Source organism: Rhyacophila brunnea, unplaced genomic scaffold, assembly GCF_057557595.1.
Source record: "Rhyacophila brunnea isolate RB1 unplaced genomic scaffold, BYU_Rbru_1.0 scaffold_10, whole genome shotgun sequence".
Taxonomy (NCBI): Eukaryota; Metazoa; Arthropoda; class Insecta; order Trichoptera; family Rhyacophilidae; genus Rhyacophila; species Rhyacophila brunnea.
The window spans coordinates 14,956,379-14,981,703 of NW_028232752.1; positions in this window are offsets into that span (position 1 = coordinate 14,956,379).

Sequence of the window (25,325 nt, forward strand, 5' to 3'; positions counted from 1 at the left end):
AATTTCCAATAACGCATATTTAACGTTAGCCAGTTAATTAAATCAAATACTGAAAATGATGTTGGTGGCCGCAGCAAAATTCCCTGGTGGCCGCATATGAGAACCCCTGGTCTAGGACGATTCGGCACCGGGACAACTGTGCGCCATGCAATCGAGTGAAATTCGAAAACAAATAGACGTTCGTGAATTGTTATATCTTGGCACTTAAAAATATATGTTTAATATTGTAATTTATATTTAAATTATTATATTATTATTTAATACTTGATGAGAATTTAAATATGCACACGTAAGTAATGATTTAATCGTGCATAATGTTTAAGTTCCAACGAGAAGAGAATATGTCATTTGACGCCCAGTTGTTCTATTCCTCAGGATGAAGTAAGTAAGTAACATTATTATCATGGAAAGTAGAAAAGAGAAAACATCAGAAATATAATCTCTCTCTATCCTCGTCACTCTATCTCTACCGCCATTGAATGATCATAATACAGCAAGACAGTTCTCCACTGAATTATTTCCATCATTTTGATAAAACATTATAATTTATCACCCACTTATTTGCTCCTTTTATTGATATTAATTTGTGTCAATTTAAATATACCACTAACCAGGCATAGGTAAGTACTGAAGAAGAAATAAATAAAGCCACTGTCGATAGACTATCATTCTCAATAATTTTATTATGCTCTCTCTGCAAATGTACAGCCATAGCTGCGATTTGCAGCTGGTTTTCCACTGTCTTAAAAATATAAATATTTTGGTTACATAGTAGCATCTCGGTAAAATGTTTTTTCATAATATCATAATATGTTGCACCCACGCCTTGAAATGATATAAAAAAGCATGACGAATCGACTAATAAAATATCCTTTGGCTTCCTTTCGGCGATCCTTTTCACCCTCCGAGATGTATCCTTCCCTTACATAATATTCGTCAAATTCTGCGCAAAAAATGGTAAAAAATATGGCATCAACATGTCTTCAAACTATCTTATAACATATAATATTATATTATATATTATGAAACATGAAAGTTGATTTTCAGTGTTCTTATTGTATGTTTATCTTAAAAGCAGTACTGCACAACCAGTAACTTGCGGGACCCCACAAAACCAATTAAAGTCATTTAAAATAATATTCCATTAGAGTGATTAGACACATAATTTGAACAAATTAAGAGCGCGATGCAGTACTGTTGACGTTAAGCAGCCATTTTAACAAGATAAAAAGAGCTTTTTATATACAACGTTTTTAAATTTTCTGTTGAATCATATACACTTGACTTGACTAAATTAAACGACCAAAAAAATTTGTACTTGATAGACATAATACTGACATGTCATATTGATTTCCAAAGTAACGCACGTATATATTAATAGTAATAATTTAGTTGCTAGGACCCACTTAGCAACCAATAATAGTTTTAATTTTTACGGATTTCTTCCGAAATAACTTTTCATACAAAACAAAATTAACTGAAAATGAAATCAATTCTACTTAAAGATGGCTAAAAGTATTTAAAAAAAATACATTGGCATCGTGTTCTGATATATTCTAAAAGTTTCAAATGTCTAGCTAGTCGGGAAGTTGGTTAAAAATTGATTGCAAGATTGACCGGACAAATAAGAATACGAGCTAAGAAAAACGTTGTAATAAAATACGTCACAATATGTTCTTTCTCTGTTCCACTTAGGCGTATACTTAGAGGGACTTATGCGCATAAGTATGGTTCTGCATCGTGCTCTAAGTCAGTATTCAGTCTTGAATAAAAACATGTACATACTAATATTGAGTATATATTTTTTAAATAAATTGTAATCTTCTCCTGGATGTGAACAAAAATATAACTTTTAAAATATGTATTATTAATACGATACTTAAAAGCGCTAGTTGGGAAAAGGGTCGTTAATGACTAATATAATATATATCTGAGTACCTATCTATATTTCGTCGAAATATATATACAGAACAGTGACTTTGGAAATATTATACAGGATAATTAATTACAATTAATCTGTGTTGGTGTCTTTACAATATCATTGTTCGACGTTTATCTATCCATATATTGTACCGGATAGTATTTATATATGTATTTAGCTTAAAAAATGAACCCTATTCACAATACGGTGAGCATTGCAAATTTGCGTTCTTATAATAAGAACTTACTTAAGGTTACTGTAACCTATTTTGCTAACGTGTCGATTTTAACATGAATCTTTGTATGTGAAAGACTGCCCTGATATTATAACTCAATTCAAAGAAATGATGGGGTTATTTTTAGTCATGTTTCATAGCATAGATAGACTGAAAATTAGGTAATATCTATGGCATTTGCACGTACTCGAAAATGACGTTATTTCATTAAGTTGCCTGAAACTATCTGGCTAATTATTTAATTGTATTTTTAAAAAAATCTGAGCCACTTTTCCTGTAAAAGATAAATAATTGCAAAGAAATTCAATTCTTTATTATTACCTTAATTCTTTATTTTCCTAAAGCAACAATTGTCGCAACAATGACATTCATATGTAGAGCATGACAAGTAGACGATTTTGTGATAGGTATCTATTTTTGTGTTCAGTTCAAAATAGTTTATTTTTATAAAACGTCGAGGCCTTTTCAATAATATGTCGCTAGTGTAAATTCATTTTCAATGTGGTAGTCTTAAAGGTTCTTCACTTATCTTGCAGCGTTGCTACACAGACGATCTATGCTCTGCAGGTCTCACATGGAGGGAGGCACTAGACGTGGTGATGGACCGACCTTGTGCTTACCATATAGCTCAACGCTAGGGTGTAAAAGGCTGAAGTAAATAAGTGTAAATATTGGAATCAACTTATACTATGGACTCATTGACGAATTTATAGAAATAAATAATTGTGGAATGCGAAATACTAACTCAATTTTTAAATCTTATGCCTACTACAGAAAAGCCTTAAAAGCGATGTAGCTTTACCAAAACTCTACAACGAGAAAAATATAAAGTATATTTCTCATAATACCAAGTATCCACCGGTCGTTAGAAATCTCAAAACATTATTAATAATTTAGTCTTTTTTATTTTAATTTAATGTATTTTCTATTAAAACCTTTGATTGAAGGCTGCCTCAATATTTTTCAAATGTTGAATATCACTACTCTAGGAGCTGTAGAATGCAAGACGGTGTGATCCTGGGAATCGAACCTGGAGATAAGAGATGTAAATAATTGTGAGACGATCACAAAACACATGACTGTGTGTGGTCTGCACGTATGCAGTTCGTCGTATCACACATCACCGTGTAATGTTGTGTCGGAATTTATGTGGTCGTATATGATAGATAAAACTCATGTCTAAATAAAACACTTAATACAAAATAAGTAATAAAACCTACCGAAATACATGGGAAAGACAGTAGACAATAGGTATGGAATTAAATTAGAAATACAAAGTATTAAATCGAACATATCAAATTTAATATCTGATAGGTGATAATAATTATTATAGCGTTATTATCAGATATGTGAAACCAATCAGTATCAAATAATTAATGTTCTTATTGAATAATGAATAAAAAAAAAATTGTTAATTTTATATAACATTTTAACACAACTGTTATAAAATATTTTACGCAGAGTATTAATATTATGCACTCTCGTGTTTTACAAAAGAATGCTATAAAATTGTTGATAAAACATCTTTGTCAAACATTTGTGGTAGTCTATTACAGGTTCTTATTAGTTTACTGCATATTAAATCTCGGTAACCACTGTACCTACAACCTACAAGTTATAGATATTGTTATTTTTTGTGGTTATTAACGGTGTACCTCCGCTCAACAGGCAATGTTCGTCACGCATGTACAATTGTATACACCAGAATGCCGATTGATTTCATTGTCTGAACATTATTGTCTGCAATGCTCCACGTCATCTCTCAATCATCGTCAATTTTTCATCTCGATGCTGTACGGTCAACTCTTTCCGGTAAGACAGCTCACGGCAAACTGTGCTACGGCAAAATGTAATACGTACCATTTACATTAACCCTTTTGATGGCATATATCAGGTATGGATCTAATGGGTTGAGCACGTGGCTAACACACACTTCACGTAAAACCAAAAATCTGTTAATAAATACAACCTACACGCCGGGAAGATCCATATGATCCTCTTGACATCAGTGATGTAGTGTTGCTATACTATTCATGGTCGGGATTTCGGTACTTTATTCTAGGCCTGAAGCATATTTCAACACTTCCACAGTTCTCATCAATATAATGTTACACAACAACTTTGAATCACTTGAATAACGTTTTTGATTGTTTTCTGTTTTAAACGCCAAAATGTATAAAATTTTACGCACTACGTTCTGGTAAAACGCAGTGTAATAGGATATCATATGAAGTTATATCGTTATAATCTGAGTCAAATGAGATGCAAATGTATGAGAAGCGATTACTGAGTCCAATAATTTACTAAGTGGTTATAAAAATATGTTTGCCTTGTTTATTGACAGCAGTGACATTTGAAAGTTTAGGCATTACATAAACATTTAAATATTGAAGAATGTGCTCTTATTGGCGGGTAGGGGTTGAGTTTTTTAATCCCCAGCGACCCGGTACTAATTTATTTAGCGCTACACCTCCGCTGTGAGTTGTGAAGATTCTTTGATTTGAGCATGGATAATAATAAGAATACGTGTATTAATTAAGGCGCTAAGTACCAAAAAAATAAAAACTGACATTTTTATAGAAAAATGTTCTACATACCAACGCCAATAACTTCAACTATGGTCTAAGTGCATCAAGCAAGTCAAAAAAATACAGCAAAATATTTAAACCTGTCGACGTTGTAAGTCCGTTGGCGTGTTTTATTTATAATGGTGTAAGTAGCACTGCAGTGGTCAACGGCATTCTATATAAAATGGCTGACAATAGTGTGTTGACACTTGTGAGTTCTTAATACCTAAAATTATAGAAGCTGCCGTGATTGCTTCACACTGTGAAACCACATTTTTCAAAAGGTCTTCTTCATGAAATTTTACTGCAATGACTCGGTATTTTGTAACTACAGGCAATACTACTTTTTGGTACTTAGAGCATTAATTAATACACGTATTCAATATTATGTAAGTACGTAATTTGCTGCCATCAAAAGTACGTTTGCATGTAAATTGTACGTAAAACATATCACCGTGGCACAGTTCGCCTTGAGCTTTCTTACCTGAAAGAGACGAACGTATACTATACGGTCTCCAATTTTATTAGATTCAATATGTACATTAATTCAATTTTCATAGCTGATTTTGGCAAAATTCATGAATTCGAGAATGAAAACCAAACCTAACCTAACAAATAATCCAGTATATCGGCTATTTTCAACATTTGTTTGCTGCTGGCTTCGTTTAAAGTGTAAACCGACAAGAACCGTGCTTTATTTAGACATGATTTTTTTGTCAGTACTATACGACCCAAAGAGATTGGACGGTCTTTAATATACGGACATATATTTCCAATAGAAGTTCAAGATGAAGTGTGACACGGCGAACTGCATACGTACAAGTTTCCGGACATGCAAAAGTAGCTCCAACAGAATATCGGGTATTTTCAACATTTGTTTGCAGCTAGCTGATTTTCTTTAAAGTGTAAACCGACAAGAACCGTGTTTTATTTAGACATGAATTTTATATCAGTACTATACGACTCAGAAAGGTTGTACGGTCTTAAATATACGGCCATATATTTCCGATACAACATTTCACGGTGAAGTGTGATACGGCGAACTGCATACGTGCAAGTATTTCACACAAGCTCATCATCATCATTGGTGGTGTTGCGTAGATAAATCCTAAAATATATAAAATGATTTTCTTCCATGGTAGATAAATCTATCCAGTGCTTCAGAATTTTATATTTTGAAGGAGACTGATTGTCCATGTTAGAATAATTTAGTTCTCGTAGATGGAATTTGAGGATCGGTGTGTATAGGCACCTAAAACCACATTAGACGTTATATATTATGTATTAATATCTGGATATGTCTCGTAGAAGGAATATTTGTTCTCAAGGAATTTATCAGATCACAAAATAAAAGCATATCTATCACTATCTTTATTATTTCTTATTGTACTACAACATGTCTACAAAATAAAGCCATACACTGAATTTCTTAAAATGGTAATAAAAAGACCGTGGCGGTTTTAGGCTTCATGAATGCGAACTGATTTTGATTACAGAAACCATAAATTCGATTATCAACGTACCAAGTAAAATATTATCAATATACCTACCATTTCTAGAGTCACACTTGTTATGCACTTAAAAATACGTAATAAAAATCATCGGAATACAGAGGAAAGACAGAAGAAATCAGGTAGGAAAGTAAATTAGAAATACAATTGTATCAAATATATTACTATAAAATTCGGTACAAGTCTGTTTACTGGAAGCCAGGTGGGAACAGCGGCAATTTTTATACCCGATTTCATCAAAACTCATAAATTCAAGAATGATAACCTAAAAAATAATCCAGTACACCGGCCTAGAACCTAAAATTGTAAAATCGTAACTATCAAATATCTGATAATAATGACAGCGTTATTATCAGATATTTTATACAAAACAGTGTCAGATTAATGTTCTTATTGAATCTAATAAACGTGTCATTTTTCACGTGTCTCACGGTAAACTGTGATACTGCGAAATGTAAGATATAGTAGATTTCGTACCTGTTTACGATCCTCGCTCGCCCTGCATTAGGACCTCAAATGGTAATGGGCGCTGGATTGAGGGACATAAATAGGTACCTATTGAAAAAAATGTTTTTGAAAAAAAATATTAGCACCGGACGGAAATCGAACCTGCGTCTATACAATTCCAGTAAATATTTGTTATGAAAGAAGTAATCTTAATATTTGCGTTCCAAATCATACGGAATATTCATCACTAAATTTAATATTGTATGGCAAAGCTTAGCTATCCTAGTTAACAAAAGACGCCTTATTGTTATATGCTACGGATTGTATGGTTTGAATACCGTAGTTGAGCTTTTTCAAAAGGATGCGTGACAATTTGTTGTGCTTTTATCTAGACCTCAACTTTACTTGTTATAAATAATCTTCATAGAAGAAAATTTTTAGTCAAAATACCCACATACAGACCCTAAAATTTTGGACTTAAAACATTAGTTCGTTTAATTAAAATTTGACGGTTATTTTGATCATAAAAAATCGAAATTGATTCAAATTTATTTCGTGTTGTGTTTCCGATTATTTGAATGGTCACCGGAAACCGAATTATATGCACATGGTTACCTTACGTCCCAATATTGCTGTAGCAGTGATAGCAAAACTAAGGCTTGCTGCATATTAAAAATCACCATATTGCCAGCAAGATGTCCACACTAATTTATGTTATTATAATACTTATTTAAACAGTGTTTAAATAATGTTTAAATGTGAATTAATTTACAATAGAATCTGGTCAATAATAATAAATATAATATTTCTTCATCTTCCTCTTTATCAGGACACCATGATGGACATATGGTCGTATATTAAAGACCGTTCAACCTCTTTGGGTCTTATAGTCTTCTTCTTCTTCTTCCACGGCGCTACATCCCGGGGTGGGATTTGGCCTCCTCCACAACCGCTCTTCACTCACTCCGGTCTCTCGCCATACTTCTCTAGTTACCGGGTCTTCCTATATGAAGCCAGTCCACTTCTACGGCGTCAGCCCATCTCCTACTGTGTCTCTTCCGTTGGGGTAGCCACTTCGTCATGATCATTGGCGCTCTAACTTCAGGCATTCTCTCCACATGTCCCGCCCATCGTAGTCTTTGGGACTTACAGTATCTAATGATTGTTTACTGTCCAATCAGCTCTTCCAACTCGTGGTTCATTTTTATTCTGTAGATCCCATTATAGGTCTTATAGTACTGACATAAAATGCATGTCTTAATAAAACATGGTTCTTGTCGGTTTCAAAATCAGCTATGAAAATAATTGAATTAATGTTCATATTAAATCTAATAAAATTGGAGACCTTATAGTATACGCTCATCCCTTTCCGATAAGAAAGCTCACGACCAGGGAACTCAGAAATAATGGGAACTATAATACACAACGGGTAAGGCGATAGCAGGTAACCGACTCGAGTAAGGATGGATCCGGGTTAAACTTACACATGTGTCTAGAATACGTTTAACGTCGAATACTGAAAACTGCTCTCGGTTTATGCATTTACGCTCATTTAATGATGGTGTATTACACACACTATTGCACGTGCATAATGCGTGCTTCATTTTCGTAGGACACTCACACATTCAAAAGCCTGCTTCACCATGCGGCGTATTGAATATAGCCTATTGGTATTATATTTATTATCTGTTCTGTGCTCACGACGAACTGTGCCACGGTAAAATGTTTTATGTACAATTTTCACGTAACCGGAGATTGTAAAACAGCCTTCTCAAAGACACATGGCATTCATCAATTGGTGGAACCGTATGGGACATCCAATGTTTTCTTTAATAATCTGATGCGGTATATCTAAAAGACAAAATAGAGCGGACGACACCAACGGACACCAACGAATCTAATAATTTATTATAACTGTTATACCACGCGCAAACGATATCTATTTTGGGATGCGAGAGCTCTCAATAATTCATAGGTGAGCACCCTTAGAAATACTTAAGAGTGTCTGGGAATGGGTAACAAACCCGTAAAGTGCTAATGTCTACGGTTGAAGTGACGACACGTGCTGAGTAAATGTGGAAGTCGGTGGCACCTGCTAGATTTTAATTCAATAACAAAATATTATTATCGATTTTTTTTCAAAGTGGACCCCCCACCAAACCATCTTTCTGTGTGCGCGCCTGACCCCGAGCCCTGAGAGATAATGACTTGGGCACCTTTTTATTCAAGGAAAGATTTTAGGTTACCGAGGTATTGGCAGAAGATAAACGTTTTGACTCAAGAAGCTCAAAGACTAGTGCTAACTTCATCATTGTTTAGAGTAGCGACATGTCACAGAAAGAAGATGATATATTTGTGAATATGTTATGAAAGTGAAACTATACCCAATAAAAGATTAATCTGCAATATTATTTATATTACCTATACATAAACTGGACTACCTATATTTAATAATTTTGCCATCACTGTATCAGCCTGTACATACCTATTTCTTTCTTACCTCGTGGTTGAAAACTAAAAAAGAATTGGTCTGCCGACGAAAGGTGTAACGCATTCACCTTTCATTTTTCTGGCTGCTCTCATTTTTTTTTGTTTTGTATTAAATTTATATCTTTGTTTAATTTCAATCGTTCGGTAGGAAGTCAGTGATCGTCAACTGTATAGTAATATTTAACGATCAATTTATTTAAAGGTTTTTAACAAGAATTTGAATTATTTGTTTTAACTGTCGAATAGCTTTTACAGCAGGTTTAATACCTCTACTATTTGCATTATACGAGATGCACAAGGCCTGTATTAGTAAAACTCATAAATTGGGGAAATCATCTTTAGCATCAAATTGTTATTATCCAATAGGTATCTAGTACAAATTATTTATGTAAATAGATTTTTTTTTGTTCTTAGTCTTCGTGAGAAAATGCATATAATGCAAGGTGGGCTATGTATGCATTATATGAGGGCAAGACAAGATATAGGTCAAAACTGAGATGGATGGAAATATAGCAACTGGAAATCCTGGACGCTGGGCTAGGATTGAAAATGCTTTAGAAGGAGGCAATGGCTTGACTAAGCTTATAGTGCCTTTTTATTTACGTAGTACGTAAGTACGTTATTAGAGATAATGATATCAGTACAATTTAAACAGAATAAACTATTCAGTTAGGTACTAAATTGATTAATTATTTTGAAATTTAACACATATTTATAAACATACATGTAGTTATATATACTATAATATAGTTACTTGCCAATTTTTTCGAGATTTTTAATTCTTCATTATGTACTTATAGGTTCTCTAAGATAATATTATATAACATATACAAATCAGTATAATATAATGTGTCAATAAGTACCTATATATTTTAAAATTGTTTGTGAATTCCTAGATTAATTAAAAGTTTACGTCATATATCATTATCAACATGTTTTCTCCTATAATGTCTAAAAGAGTTATAAATGCAAATACAAATTTTAATTTAATATCTATAGACATTAGTTATATACGCAAAAACCCCTACACTCTATGTTGAAGATAGATTGGCATTTAAAATAAGAAAAAAAAAATTGATTTCCAGTGTTATAAGTATGTTAGGTAAAAATGCATAAATATAATTAAATTAAGTGTTTTACAAATGTTTGGAACACCTGACTTACCTGGATGCGTCCGTTTAAGTTCTTGCTAATTACGGCAAAGCTCTCAGTCTCGCGAAGTTTACCGAAGTGTTTCGTCTGCACCCGAAGACGCTCGGAAATACCCGAAAGCTCGCCGAATATGAAAGCTTTTATTCTCAAACGTTATACAAAACTTTGTAAGCTACCTGCAGTTCTAACGCAAGGGCGTGCAAAATTGTATTTTACCCTTTTTATGCAATTAATTTTAATTTGATTTAAATGAAATGATTGCGAGAAGTAATATTTGAATTTAATGTTGAATATGAGGTGATAATTAGTATTTAATCCCAAAAAAACTAATTAAGGAATTGAAAAATAAATTAGTTTCTCTTTATCTCGATGGTATAACACGTCAATTCAAAATTTCAACAGTTTTATGCTACAGCCATATTATATGAATATTTTTAACATACATTATTGTACATTATTAACATCTATTTAGCATTATTACAATTACGATTTAAATATTATATTAATTTGTTGCCATACTGCTAGAAATTACTTAATGAATCAAGATTCAATACCACTATGTCTGATCAACTGTCGATAATTCGAAAATATAAACTACACGAAATTTTAACAATACACAACTTCATTTAATTTTTATAGCAGAAAAAGAGTATTTATTCTCTTAATATTAAGTACATACTCTTACCATGAATAATTTTATTTCGAACTATGCCGAAATAATGCTTTACTGTACTAGTTTCACGTTATGACAATATCTATTGTATTGTATTATAATTTATATCTACGTAATAATATGTATTTCATATTGACATATTATTTCTTTTTATTCTAGGAATTGAGTGAAGTACGCCTTGAAAATATTTAACAGTGTAACGAGACTTGACATCTCAGAGCCGGCAAGATTTAATACGAAAGCTTTTTCTAATTGGATATCGGTTCATCACAGATTGTAGATACATATTAATATAGTGGTAGAATTGGAAAAGATTTTTTTAAATTAACGAACGAAAGATTAATAATAAAAGAAAAAAAAAGAAACTACATACTTATATATTTTACAACGTTTTTATTAGCTCGTATTCTTGTTTGTCTTGTGATTGTTTGTCCAGTACAAATCTTGCAATCGATTTTTAACTAACTTCCCGACTAGCTAGACATTTGAAACTTTTAGAATATATCAGAACACGATGTCTTTTATATATATATGATGATTTTTAATAATTTTAGCCATCTTTAAGCAGAATTGAATTCATTTTCATTTAATTCTGTTTTGTATGGAAAGTTATTTCAGAAAAATCCGTAAAAAGTAAAAGACTATTATTGGTTGCTAAGCGGGTCCTAGCAACTAAAATTTTAATATATACGTGCGTTACTATGGAAATCAAAATGAAATGTCAAAATGACATTTCAGTATTCCATATTTGTTTGTTTGTTTGTTTTTTATTTACTTCATATCAAGTAAAAGTTTGAGCATATTGAGCATAATAATTCAACAGAAAATTTAAAAACGTTGTATATAAAAAGTTATTTTTATCTTGAAATTATTTTGATGTAGGTACGCCACTGGCCCATTCAAGCATACAGTTTCGAGACAAAGGATAACTGCTACAGAAGCTACAAACTGTTGGCAGACGTACCGGGGTTTCCTTGTTGGCAACGCCCATATGCCAACAGTTAAAGATTCCTTCAGGTATAGCATCGCTTAATAGACGATGATCGTAAAATTTTATATTAGACTATAATATTATAAGGTTTGCAATCTTCTTGCAATATGATGAATGATTTAATTTAGAATTTATTATTATTATAGTTAGGTACTCATTAGTTATTAGGTACTAACTATATCCATCTTTACATACGGCCAATAAATGTACTAATGTAGGTAATAGATAGGTACTAAATATTTACAAGATAAAAAGAACTTTTTATATACAACGTTTTTAAATTTTCTGTTGAATCATATAAACTGGACTTGACTAGCTTAAGCGATCAAAACAAAACAAAAAAATGTACTTGGTAGAAATACTGAATAATGAAATATTTTTCCATATTGATTTCCATAGTAACGCACGTATATATTATTATTTAATAATTTAGTTGCTCGGACCCCCTAACAACCAATAATGGTATCGAAATAACTTTTCATACAAAACAGAATTAACTAAAAATAATTTCAATTCTACTTAAAGATGGCTAAAAATATTAAAAAATGCATTGGCATCGTGTTATGATAAATTCTAAAAGTTTCAAATGTCTAGCTAGTCGGGAAGTTATTTAAAAATCGATAGCAAGATTTTTACCGGACAAATAAGAATACGACCTAAGAAAAACGTTGTAAAATACCAATGACTATGTACCCACGATGGCCGCGTGGCTTAAGAGCCGGTCTATAGTGTCGAGGGTCCCAGGTTCGAATCCTGGGTCTGGAAAGTACACAAATTGTTTTTCAATTTGTGTATGAGTCAGAGTATGGACCTAATAGGTTGAGCAAGTGGCTGACATCCATTTCTCGTAAAAATAAAATCTGTTAATACAAACCTCCACTCCATGGAGGCCCATATTATGATCCTATTGGGATCGGACATGGTCAAAAGAAAAAAAGAAATGTACTAAAGTCGCGAAATCTTCGATTAGATATCTATATTTAAGAAATGCTGGATGACAAGACACCAAACATTCTGAGGACAGGGACGCGCTAAGCAGGGGTGGTAGGGGAGTGCGAAGAGTCCAAAAATAAATATTTTTGGTTCTTGTCTGTTTAGTGGAATCCAGCGGCATTTTTTTTATAAATAGCCGACATACTGGATTATTTGTTAGGTTAGGTAAGATAAGGTTAGGTTTTCTTATTTAATCCTGCGTATTTTACACAATTTGAGGTTGTTAAGTGTAAAAAAAACATTGCTGCATTACTATATTTCTGTATTTTTAATACTCAATGACATTTTATCGCACACATTAAATACCACAATGGCTTTTCAAATTCTGTCAGACAATACGATCGAATAAAACATAGGTAGATAAACTAATATTGTATATTCTTATTACAACAAATTGACTGAATTACATTTTATCAATCTTCTTCTTCTTCCACCCTGTCACGTCCCAACATTGGAGCATAGGGCAAGCACAAGTTGACGCCACTTCCCTCGGTCCATCGCCAACTCTTGCGCCTCCCGCCATGTCAGACCTGCAGCACATAGGTCGCTCTTGTAGTACCGCTGCAGGGTGAGGAAGGGCCGGCCACGGCGATGGAACCCTTGAGGCTGTTCTATAAGAGTACGAAGTGCCGGACTCTTTTTTGTGCGGCACATTTTATCAATAGGTCCCCGAAATTAATCAGCGCATAGGGCATCCACGTACACTAGACTGTCGGTGATACAATCCACTTATTAAGTATCATATTTTCTATTGACTCCGCAATCCGATTTGGATCTTGTGGTTATTATTGTATTATTTGACCAGGACTACTTTGCCACTCTTCCATCTTTGGTAGTGTATTTATTATTATTATTTTAGTTAAATAAATATATTTTTTTATTTATTTACTTTTTTATTCAACGAACAATTCACAAAACTTAAGAATGTAACATTCTAATTATTGAACATACATAATTTTGAAAACACTTTTGAGAAAATATATTATAACCAATAGAAAAAATCTTTTTGAAAAAAGTAAAACACCCACCCCGCAGGAATCGAACCTGCATCTCTCGGGTTTCCAGTCCACGCACATAGATCACTATGCTAAAGATACCATACTTAATTACGACAAATTTTAACTAATGACTCTTATACACTCTGAAGCCCTTTCTAAATTGAGCTATATTGGCTATCGGCTTTTGTATTTCAAATCAAAGTAGATACATATTACTTTAATTACTAATTATATGTATTAAAAAAAAAAGTACTTAAGTACTAGAAAAAAAAATCTTTGAAAAAACCAAGAAACTGGACGGGACTCGAATCAGCATCCATCTGACTCCAGGCAATTTGCTTTACCAATTGACAACCTGGGGCTTCCCTAATTACGTTATAATTAACTAGTACGTGATATATAAGACTATCTGAATAAATTGCATTAATTCGTTTGAATCAAAACACCATGATATATAGGTACTTACCTTGATTCCTAGCCGACGTCAGGATCCTTCTAAAATTTAGTCTTAACGTACTTGCGCTTGCTAATAATTTATTAAAAAATTTAGATTAAAATAATAATATAATAATAAAGAATGATACACTCTCAAATCTTCTGAAATATTCGTTGCACAAAAAAAAGTTTTTTTAATGTTATATGTACATATTTATTTTGTTTATCATATTTATTTATACATTTCTCTTCATTAGACTATCCTTCAATAAAAGTATGAATATGTTCACATGAGTAACAAAGAGCTCAGTTTTAAGTGAATCACTTAAATAAATTCTAGCTTTAACCAGCGTATGCGTATGTTTTAATAATTCAGTTAGAAGACATTATGATTCGGAAATGTCCTCTCCGTCAGGTGTCTCGTTTGATCACTTTACAAGGTTCTCTTGTTCCACCTTTCAATGAAAAGCTGCACCCAGAAGTTGGCAATGTGTTGAAAGAAATAAACCACGTCTTTCTCTGGGCATTTTTAAAGTAGTAAGGATGGTTTTATAAATTAACGCTGAAATTTTAAACATTGTTGATACCTAACCGTTTATCAAAGTTGGCAGCCAAAAAGCCCAAATCTAAGCAAGTTATTTTTTTGAATAGGTACCAATTTCCTTTCTTTAAATAGTTTAAACTAAACTTGACAATAAGTTAAATATAAAAGTGCGAACATAAGTATTCGCGTCAATTATATTTCATGACTTGAATTGATTGATTTCAGATTGATTAGCTCATCTAAACCAGTTTTTCTAAACCGGTGGTCCGTGGAATTTTCTGGTGGTCCGCGAATTTTTGGTATCTGAATGCATATGCTATGAATTCCAATCAAATCTTCAAAATTCATGCACCTGCAAGTGTTTGTGCATTGTGTTTTTGTTCTTAAAATACGGTGTTGTTTGGGCATAACTTGTGAACTGCAAAATGTTGAATTTACAGTAGAGCCATTTTAAGCTTTGAATTGCCCACATAAATTTCAGTTCATTTTTTGTTTAAAATTGAAAAAAAAAACATTTTAAAATAAATAACTGAAGAAGAATATGACAATACTTAGATTGTCAATTATTTCACTAATTAGGAAAATAAGGTCACTTATCAGTGATCAAACTATGATAGGGTCTTTGGTCATGTTTTGACCAAACTAACCACTGTGTTTGTTCACATATCATCATTTTACTACAATAGCGTTTTGAGCATTTTAAGTGAAATATAGATATCGGGTTATTACCAAATGAAAGATAATACTATAGTGACCCAATTTTGACTCTTAACATAAAATAACCAAAAACGCAGTTATCAGGTTATGCCCAAACAAAACCGAATAGATTAATAAATCAACCGCTATCAGACCTTATTATATGTTACCATATAAAGAATATATTTTATTTCTGCGTTAGTGGTCCGTAAAACATTTCTCCTATTTTCAGTGATCCACAAGTGTAAAAAGGTTGAGAAAAAGGTTGCTTTAGATTCGAAATCACGAAGAAAAATAAATTTCTTCCCTTTACCTTGCAGGTCACTTTTCCATTCCTGACCGTAAAACGAGTCACCGTGAATATTTTTTTCTCTCACCCATCATCTTGCAAATCACTTCCCCATCTTATGGTCTACGATCAGGTCTGTCTGGCTCGTTTGTACCATCAAATCGTTCGTGATAAATCATGAGTCAGTCATGACATACCTGCTTATATGACTGACTTACGGACAGCTTCTTACTCACGTAATTTTAAATCAGTCATACACAAACGATAAATGTCAAAATACTTACCGTTTAATAGTATACGTCCATAAGTTCGTAAGACGTATGAACCGATGTTGATCAAAGCAGACCCAGTTAGATTTCTGTTTAAAATTAGAGCACCGTGCTTTAGGGAGAAGTGAAGAGAAGAAGAAGACGAAAGCGGTCAAGCAGCAGCACTGGTATTACTGCGTTTGGCCATTTTTCTATTTGATGAAGGAACATTTATTCTTCAACCGTGTTTCTGATTCAAAATGTAATTTCCCCAAACTTATTTTTGGACAAAAGAGCATGATATAATCTCGAGCACCTTTCAATAAGTTAAAATTAACTCCATAATCGTGTATCTTAAATATTTTAATATCAATGTGGTTTATTGATTGTGTTATTAGCAAAAAAAATAATATGGTTGGTCGGATCTAATCGTAAATGAATCAATTACCACTCCACCTCCCCGAAACTAAATCGTGACGAGTTTTCTGCCATTAACCGTGAAATACTATTTTCTTATACTTATATTAACATTATAACATTTTGATCAATTTTTATAATATGTAAGTATTACATGTACCTTTATATGTATTACAAACCGTCTAGTGTACTAGTGTGTAGCCATTGGAAGGTTGAGGATATTATGATGATGAGTCAAAGGTGATTGCATAAATGTAATTGTTATTTCGAGACACATATTATTATAAAATTCACCCTAGATTTTTAGGGGTTCTCTATTCTCTGACGTGTCAAATATTTAAATCGAGCGTCTCTTACGCCTATATCACAAACCGCTATACTTTTAAATACTGAATACACACAGTATTTAAGAGTGTAGCATAAAATACTACTAACTGTCAAACGATACATGCGAGTTACAGTCACTCTAAAACATTTTCTATATATTTTTAAAGCTGTTCCAACTTATGTAATCGGTAAATATTGTTCACTTTAATACTTTGGACGCGGAAGATGCACACGGCGCGTAATGACCAGGCGGCCGATCGATGTAATTAACGTGCATTTTAAAGGGGGCAATTAAAATTTCATTATATAGTCAGCAGCGAATGCGTTAATAGATTTATTAAATACCTACATAAATAAACTATTATTTTACAAAGCAACAAAGTTTAACATAATTTCATAATACCTTGTGCACTTCTCTAGGTTGCTCGATGTCACCTTTAAACCGTAATTTACCCCCTTTTCATCAGATGGCGGCAGGTGCTCTCATTTGACAGCTGTGCCGAGCCCAAATATTTTGGTCCGTGCTACCATTTTTTCTTTATTTTTTTAATGTCCGCCGGCAATTTCTTCACAATATCATGATGGTAGTATTAAATATTTTTCAAGGCCCGTGAGAGTAAACACAGAACGCTGTTCTATGAGTTTTATAAATAAAAATAAGTCACTATCATTGCTAAAGCAACTTCATCAAAATACTAGGAGAATTAAATACTTATACTCATAATAAACATTGTAAAGAACTACTTTGCATTTCGTGGCTTAAGAACTTCCATGATTGATTTGAGTTTAACTCTACAGAACTTTTCAGGTAGCAGATGATAGTAAAGATTATCTTGATGATGGCTAACTGCCAATAAGATATGGTACGATAAGAAGAAGATACACACACTACCCATTTTAATGTATGGGCGAAATAGGTCAAAATTCTTATATTCTCGTTACTCATACAGTTATCACACTGCACATCAAGTATTCGCCGTAAACATATGGTCTCAAAGCTCAGTACGAGCATACGGTTGTTTTGAGCCTTTGTAAGGTGTCAGAACTCACTACCGTAAAGCAGCACCGTCAGAAACAAGACAGGTGCTTTTGTAAAAATGTTGGTTTTCTTTGTGTTGATTTTCTTACCGACTCGGGACAAATTGCCATGCTGCACGTCGACTGTCTCTTGAAGACCCTCCATCGAGTTGTGGATTAGGTCAGCGTCATCTGTGTATTCCAGGTTGCACAGTTCCACTGTGGGGATAACAGCTATGCCTCAGTCATATGGTATTAACTTTCATAGTAGAAGTCTAAAATGATGATAAAGAGAATCGGAGCAAGGACGCAACCCTGTCTGACACCGGCCGTGACTCCGATTCTATCTGTGACTGTGTCACCAATTTTGACATAGCATTCCTATTCTCGAGCATGGATATTATTAGGACGACGATCTTGGGAAGACTACCGTTAGCTCGCAGTGTTCTCCAGAGATAAGGGTGGTGCAGACAGTCGAAAGCCGAACTGTTCAGCTCGTCGATCATCGGAAGTTGTTTTCTAAAGACGTGTATTATTGGGTCCTTTATTATAATCTATATACTAGAGCGTTGATTATCGTGATGCCTTACTAATTGTCGCAGCTAAGAGGGTCACGTTTTTTGGGAAGAATCATCACTTCACTCATCATCTAGCCCCTTCGATAATTCTCTTCTTCTCACACCTGACGTCAGATGAAACATCAAGTGCAGGATGGCGCTGTCAAATTATCGAAATTTAAAATTACTTATCAAGGTGAACGCAAAATCAATTGTTTAATAAGGAATACTTAACATTGTAACTGGGTGTCCTTATAAAATATTGTATATGACTATACTATATTACATCGGTAATATTTTTAATATTTGACGGAAAATTATTGTAGTCATATATGAGCACTGATGAAACAGTAGATAGCAAAACTGCAACTCATTCATAGATTTATTACCTGCAATAACATCTTAATTGAGTGGCCTTTACGCCAATTACTATTTGACATTTAAGTCATTTCATAATGCAGTAGTGTTATGTTTGGATTGATCACCTGAGTAATTTAACGTTAAAGGACACAGCACAAAGCAATGCGCCATCTATTAATTATGAAGACGTAATCAAATAATAAATACCTTGTTATGGTTAGGTCACTAGAACATCGTTGTATCACTGAGAAGGCTATTTTTATGCCTTGTTTACGTTAAGCCAGAATGTATTTCAAAATAAATACTTACTGAATAAAAAGTTGTTCTTCTTATTTGTGGATGATAATATTGTAGACACTATGCTGCTCCTCCAGGAATCCATGTTGGTTGACTTTTTGGGATATCCATGATCAATCTTCACCATGAAAAAGTCCATTTTCTTTTTATGGCTTTAGTTTTATGTCTAGTCCATATTATGAAACGCCTAGTTTCAAAAGCCCCTAAAACAGTTTTTAAAATTGTTGAGTTAGATATGTATTTCGATTGATATTTTATACCTATATGATGGCCAAAAATTGAACTTAAAAAAAACGCCAAAAACAGTCAATACGTATGATCAAAAATTACGGTACATTTCAAAACCCGCTAAAATGGTTGGCTGTGCTTTTCAAATACCCCTAAAATGGAAAACCAAAATACTCTTTAGAATGTAACTAATTAAAAAATAAATACATAAAGTTCACAGATATGTGTTTTTCTCAAAACTACCTAAAATCGTTTTTGTCATTTTTCTCAGAACTACCTAAAATCGTTTTAGGGGCTTTTGAAACTAGGCGCTTCATATGTTGTATTGTAATGTCACTCACAAAACAATAACATTTTAAATTCAAATGGATTCAAGCTCTGTACTATTCACTTTAAGTCGTTTTTTGCGACCCGGGTTTCGCCTTTCGGCATCTTCAGGCGCCATGTATACTCACCAAAGGTAAACACACACTGACAACGAACACTCTTTACTCTAGCTTATATAATAAATCAATACAATAAAGTAGGTAAAAACTCCATTACCCTCCTATCAAGTCAAAGGTAACAAAAATACAATAAACAAATTATGAATAGTTGAAGTGTCAGTAAAAAACCTTAATTAATAAAAACCTTATCTTATTAAAGTTATTAATAAGTAATAACAATACACACAATAGCATATTATAATATAATAAATTGTCAAAACCTAATAATAGATCATTGTTCTTTGCCAACGTAGCTTGATTTAGTAGAACGCTGATGAGTAGGTAGTAAACAGGCCAATAGTTAAAATTTGTCGCAATTAGTACGTCGCCTTGTAGCATAGAGGTAAATGCAACGGACGGGGCGTAAACCCAGTAGATGCAGGGTTCGATTCCCTGCCGGGGTGGCTTACTTTTTTTGAAAAAGATTTTTTCTATGGTTATAATAATATATTTTCTCAGAAAGTGTTTTTCAAAATTATGTATTTTCAAAAAATGATGTGCTTATTATTATATTGTGTTAATTTAATCTTTCGTATTATTCATTGAATAAAAATTGTCTATACGCCCACAATGGCCGAGCGGATTATGCGTCGGCTTATAATGTTGTGGGTCCCAGATTCAAATCATGGGTCTGGAAAATATACATAATGTTTTTCAATTTGCGTTTGGACTCAAGAGTATGAATATAATAGGTATAGGAAGTGGTTAACATCTATTTCTCGTAAAAACAAAAATCTGTTAATACAAACATCCACGCTGTGGAAGTCATATTATGATCCTATTAGGATTGTACATGGCCAAAAGAAAAAAAAGATACGAATTATACTTATCTAGTTTATAAAGAAAAGTTTTTTCAAAGTATTGGTAGTACGTTGGAAAGTAAGTACCAGTGGCGTACGTAAGCATTATGTGTGTTCTTATTTTTTTAATATATTTTTATTGTTAATCCCCGTGCAATTTGTAAAATCTGGGTACAAAAACCATTACGTATTGTTCTTCTCCGTTACAAGAGAACAAAACAGCGCACATTTTTAATTTAGCTGCATCTCGCTTATGTTTTTAAATTCGTCACGCAGTTTCTCAATGTAAAGCGACGTATGACAATAATAAATTTAATATTCACAATTATTAAATAAATCATAATATTATATGCTTGTGGCATGTAGCAAGTGACAGGCGAATGTGTGCAAAAAATGTGCTGCCCCAAGTTAGAAATATACTATCTACATCAAAAAATCTTCCTTGCTTACCAGTGACCATAATACTGCCCTTCTAAGGTAGAAGACAGTAACTCACAAAATTTGTAAAATTGAGTTATGAATGCCATCCGTTAGGTAATTTTGAAAGCTTTATTCTGTTCACTTTAAAAACAGAATTATCACTAAAATACCGTTAAAATTCTTAGTGAAAAAATAGACATCTTCTAAAATAATACATTTTTTGAGCAAGAAGGCAGTAATTGCACCTATTCATTACAGTTACTGCTTGTTTATTATTACTTTGTTTGTATTTTAACATCCTACTAATAAAAATTAGCACCGTTTTTTATTAATTCACAGTACTAAAGTTTGAGAAAAAACACATTATGTCATTTATCTCGAAAGTGTGTGAGAGTCAGTTACTGTCTTCTTCTTTATATAGGCAGAATATAGGAGTAACGTACGGTTCCATATGCTCACACTATCGACATACGATAATAATTGAAGGCCAAACATTTTTTTTAAATAAATTATTTATTTCTATATCTGATTTATAATATCTGATTATTGTAAATAATTAGATAATAGGTTTTTTGCCAAAGAAAATTTTTAATAAATCTATGATCTATTTGCGGCGCATAGGTGCAGGCGGTCCAAGGTCGACTGCAGGACATCCCTTAACTTTGTCTTAGCACCGGCCCTTGATTCGGCTGTCTTCATTCGTAATTCATATTAATATGTAATCATTAATTTCAGTTCTTTTCTACTCTACAAGTATGCATGCAATAGTGAAATGCTTAATACTATAAAAATATTATTTGGTTTGAGACAATCAATATTATAATACTCGTAATATGCAATTACATTTTAGTTAATGCGTCTTCATATTATAATCTATCGTATTAAACAACATCTGTTACGATACATAAAGTCAGTCTCAATATAAACAAAGTTTAATTATTCAAATTCGTGACGTTCGGAATTATTGGTAAACTTGGTCGACTTGATGATAAATGACATTTTTAGTAGACAATTTCTATCATAGGGTCGGTATTCTTGTGCACACAATTAGTGTTTATACCCCTTGCTAGAGAATATAAAATGAATGGAAAGAGAGTTACTTTTTTGGTGTAACTGTAAAAATGTACGGTGGAGAAATATATTATTTTCAATATTTACGCCTATATCATAATATCTATTCTTCTTCTTATTGTGCCATCCCCTAGCGGAGGTCGGCCACCATCAAGGCGATCTTATCTTTGTCGTCTGCTATCCAGAAACAGTTGAGTTGCACTCGTACCAATCACGGAGGTTATTAAGCCACGAAATGCGGCGCCGTCCTCTGCTACGCTTCCCATTGATCTTTCCTTGAATGACAAGTTGGGAATGCTGTATTTTTGTCCTCTCATAATGTGGGCGAGGTACTGTAGTTTCCTGGTTTTGATACTACGAATAATATCTATTAAATTAATCGTAAAGCGCATTCAATAATGCTAATATTAAAGGACATTCAAGGGGCTTTGTATATCTTGCGTATAATTTGTTGCCCTAAATTTTGCTTTCGCATTAATTCTATCTTATTAATCTTTTCAGTATCACTGATAAAGCGCACAGTACGTCAAATTACGCTGGATGCAGTGTCAAAGACCTGGCACTGACAGTGGGATGAATACTCCAAGGGAAAACACACATATATGTTTTTCCCAAATGTGGAATGTTGATTGGAGGTAATCAGATTCACTCCTGACCACCACACTAGTCAATTTTTGTTTCATTAGCTTTTGTTATTTATGACTTATCTCCCATGGGCACATTTAACTGAAAGTCATGTAAACTCAGTTAAAACACACTGCATGACAACTCCAGTATTGGGTAACTGCTGCTGAGACATTTTCAATTACTGGTGCTACACATCAAACCTGATTATGACCAGGTGTGATTCTGGGTGAATGCGATTTGGTGGGGACATTAACTTCAACGGAACTTTAACTATCGACGGAAGCGAGTTCATATTCTAAATATTGTTAACATATTGTATATTTTTTGTATTAATTTCTTTTCATACGCGAGCGAGCCACAGTTTGATGTTGCGCGACATTCTGTGTATAACGGATAGCGTTATTGTCTAACCGTTGCACAGAGCAAAATGAAACAGATACGGAATTGAGTACGAAAGTAATGTACATACAATGATGTTCATACGCTTATTAACATCCGTTATATTCAGTGTAAACTTTATGAAATGATATTAATATGTTGTATAGAGATAGAAACTATTTTTGTTTGAAAAACTGATTTACTGGTGGATGTGGGTTACAGCATAACAGAACGACGCATATTTTACAATGTTTTTATTAGCTCGTATTCTTGTTTGTCCAGTACAAATCTTGCAATCGATTTTTAACTAACTTCCCGACTAGCTAGATATTTGAAACTTTTAAAATATATCAGAACACGATGCCAATGCATTCTTTTAATACTTTTAGCCATCTTTAAGCATAATTGAATTTATTTTCAGTTAATTCTGTTTTGTATGGAAAGTTATTTCAGAAAAATCTGTAAAAAGTAAAAGATTATTTTTGGTTGCTAAGGGGGTGGTCCTAGCAACTAAATTATTAGTATATACGTGCGTTACTATGGAAATCAAAATGAAATGACATTTCAGTATTATATATTTGTTTGTTTGTTTGTTTGTTTTTTATTTACTTCATATCAAGTACAAGTTTGAGCATATTGAGCATAAATAATTCAACAGAAAATTTTAAAACGTTGAATATAAAAAGTTCTTTTTATCTTGTAATTACTTAATTTAGCTGCATCTAGCTTATTTTCAAAAATCGATAAGTCCACATAGGGTCAAAATCTAATAAAATATAACTATGTGGCGGTGACTAAGGGTGACTTTTATAAATAGGTAGTCTGTGGAGATCTCAGTAAACAAGCACACTAATTATCAGGTATACTTACGGGAAATAATAAGATAATACAATATTACTACTGATGAAAAGGTAGGTACACACTAATGGGCCATATGTTTAAATTATATATTTTCAAACATTTAATTGTAAACATTTATACACATCTAAATATAATAATGTCTTTACCCGCCTGCAAAATGCAATTGTAGCTTTCAATATTCTATATCTACTATTTTTGGGCATCGCATCAGTTGAAGTATAGCCTTATGGTGGAGAGGGTACAGAAGAAATTTTTGAGACTCCTTTACTTGAGGTTGTATGGATACTATCCGTGGCTTTATCCAACTGACTTTCTCTTAGGCATGCTTACATACTGCAGTCTGCAATTTAGAAGACATCTACGTATTTTTTTCGACTTATACGAGGTATAAATGAGAACTCTGCCATTCTGGGCAGTGTTGACCTGTGTGTCCCTGATAACTATCTTAGAAATAGAGACCATCAGTTGTTTATTCTCCCAAGATGCAGAACCCACCTGCCCAACTGGTAATGCCAATTGGGAGGTCGATAACTATGTTCAACGAAATTGCTTCGGGTGCTCATATATTCCACCTACGCGAGAATGAGTTTAGGTAGACGTTGTTTTATAAATTCTTAAAATAAGGTCTGCTTAACTCATCCGGTGTACTTCCTTGTACCTATCTAATTTATCTACTGATCTATCTTTTTTTGTATGTAATACTGTTTTATATATCTTTGTTTCTAAGTGTCATGTCGTGAACGTCTTAAACTTATAATTTGTAATGTCCACAATATATTAAAAAAAAAAAAAATTAAAATATGAATTATCATAATCCGAGGAGAATTATAACTCTTTAGTTACCACGATGTATTTCAAATCCCCATTATAAATGGTATCATTTATAATTATTGTTAAAAAATATAATATGATACTTTTGTATTGATTGTGCGACATCAGCATAATTTGCAGTACATCGCGTGCGGGAGACTAATAACAACGACAACAGTAGTAATAAAAATAAAAATCCATTTTATAGTATTTCAACCCAGCTCATTTGTATATTTTTTTGACGAAACTTCACAACGAGATAGGTGCCTATTTGGATTCTTCTTCTTCTTCTTCCACCCTGTAACGTCCCAACATTGGGGCATAGGACAAGTTGGCGCCACTTCCCTCGGTCCATCGCCAACTCTTGCGCCTCCTGCCATGTCAGACTTACAGCACGTAGGTCGCTCTTATAGCACCGCTGCAGGGTGAGAGAGGGCCGGTCACGGCGACGGAACCCTTGAGTCTGTGCCACAAGGGTAC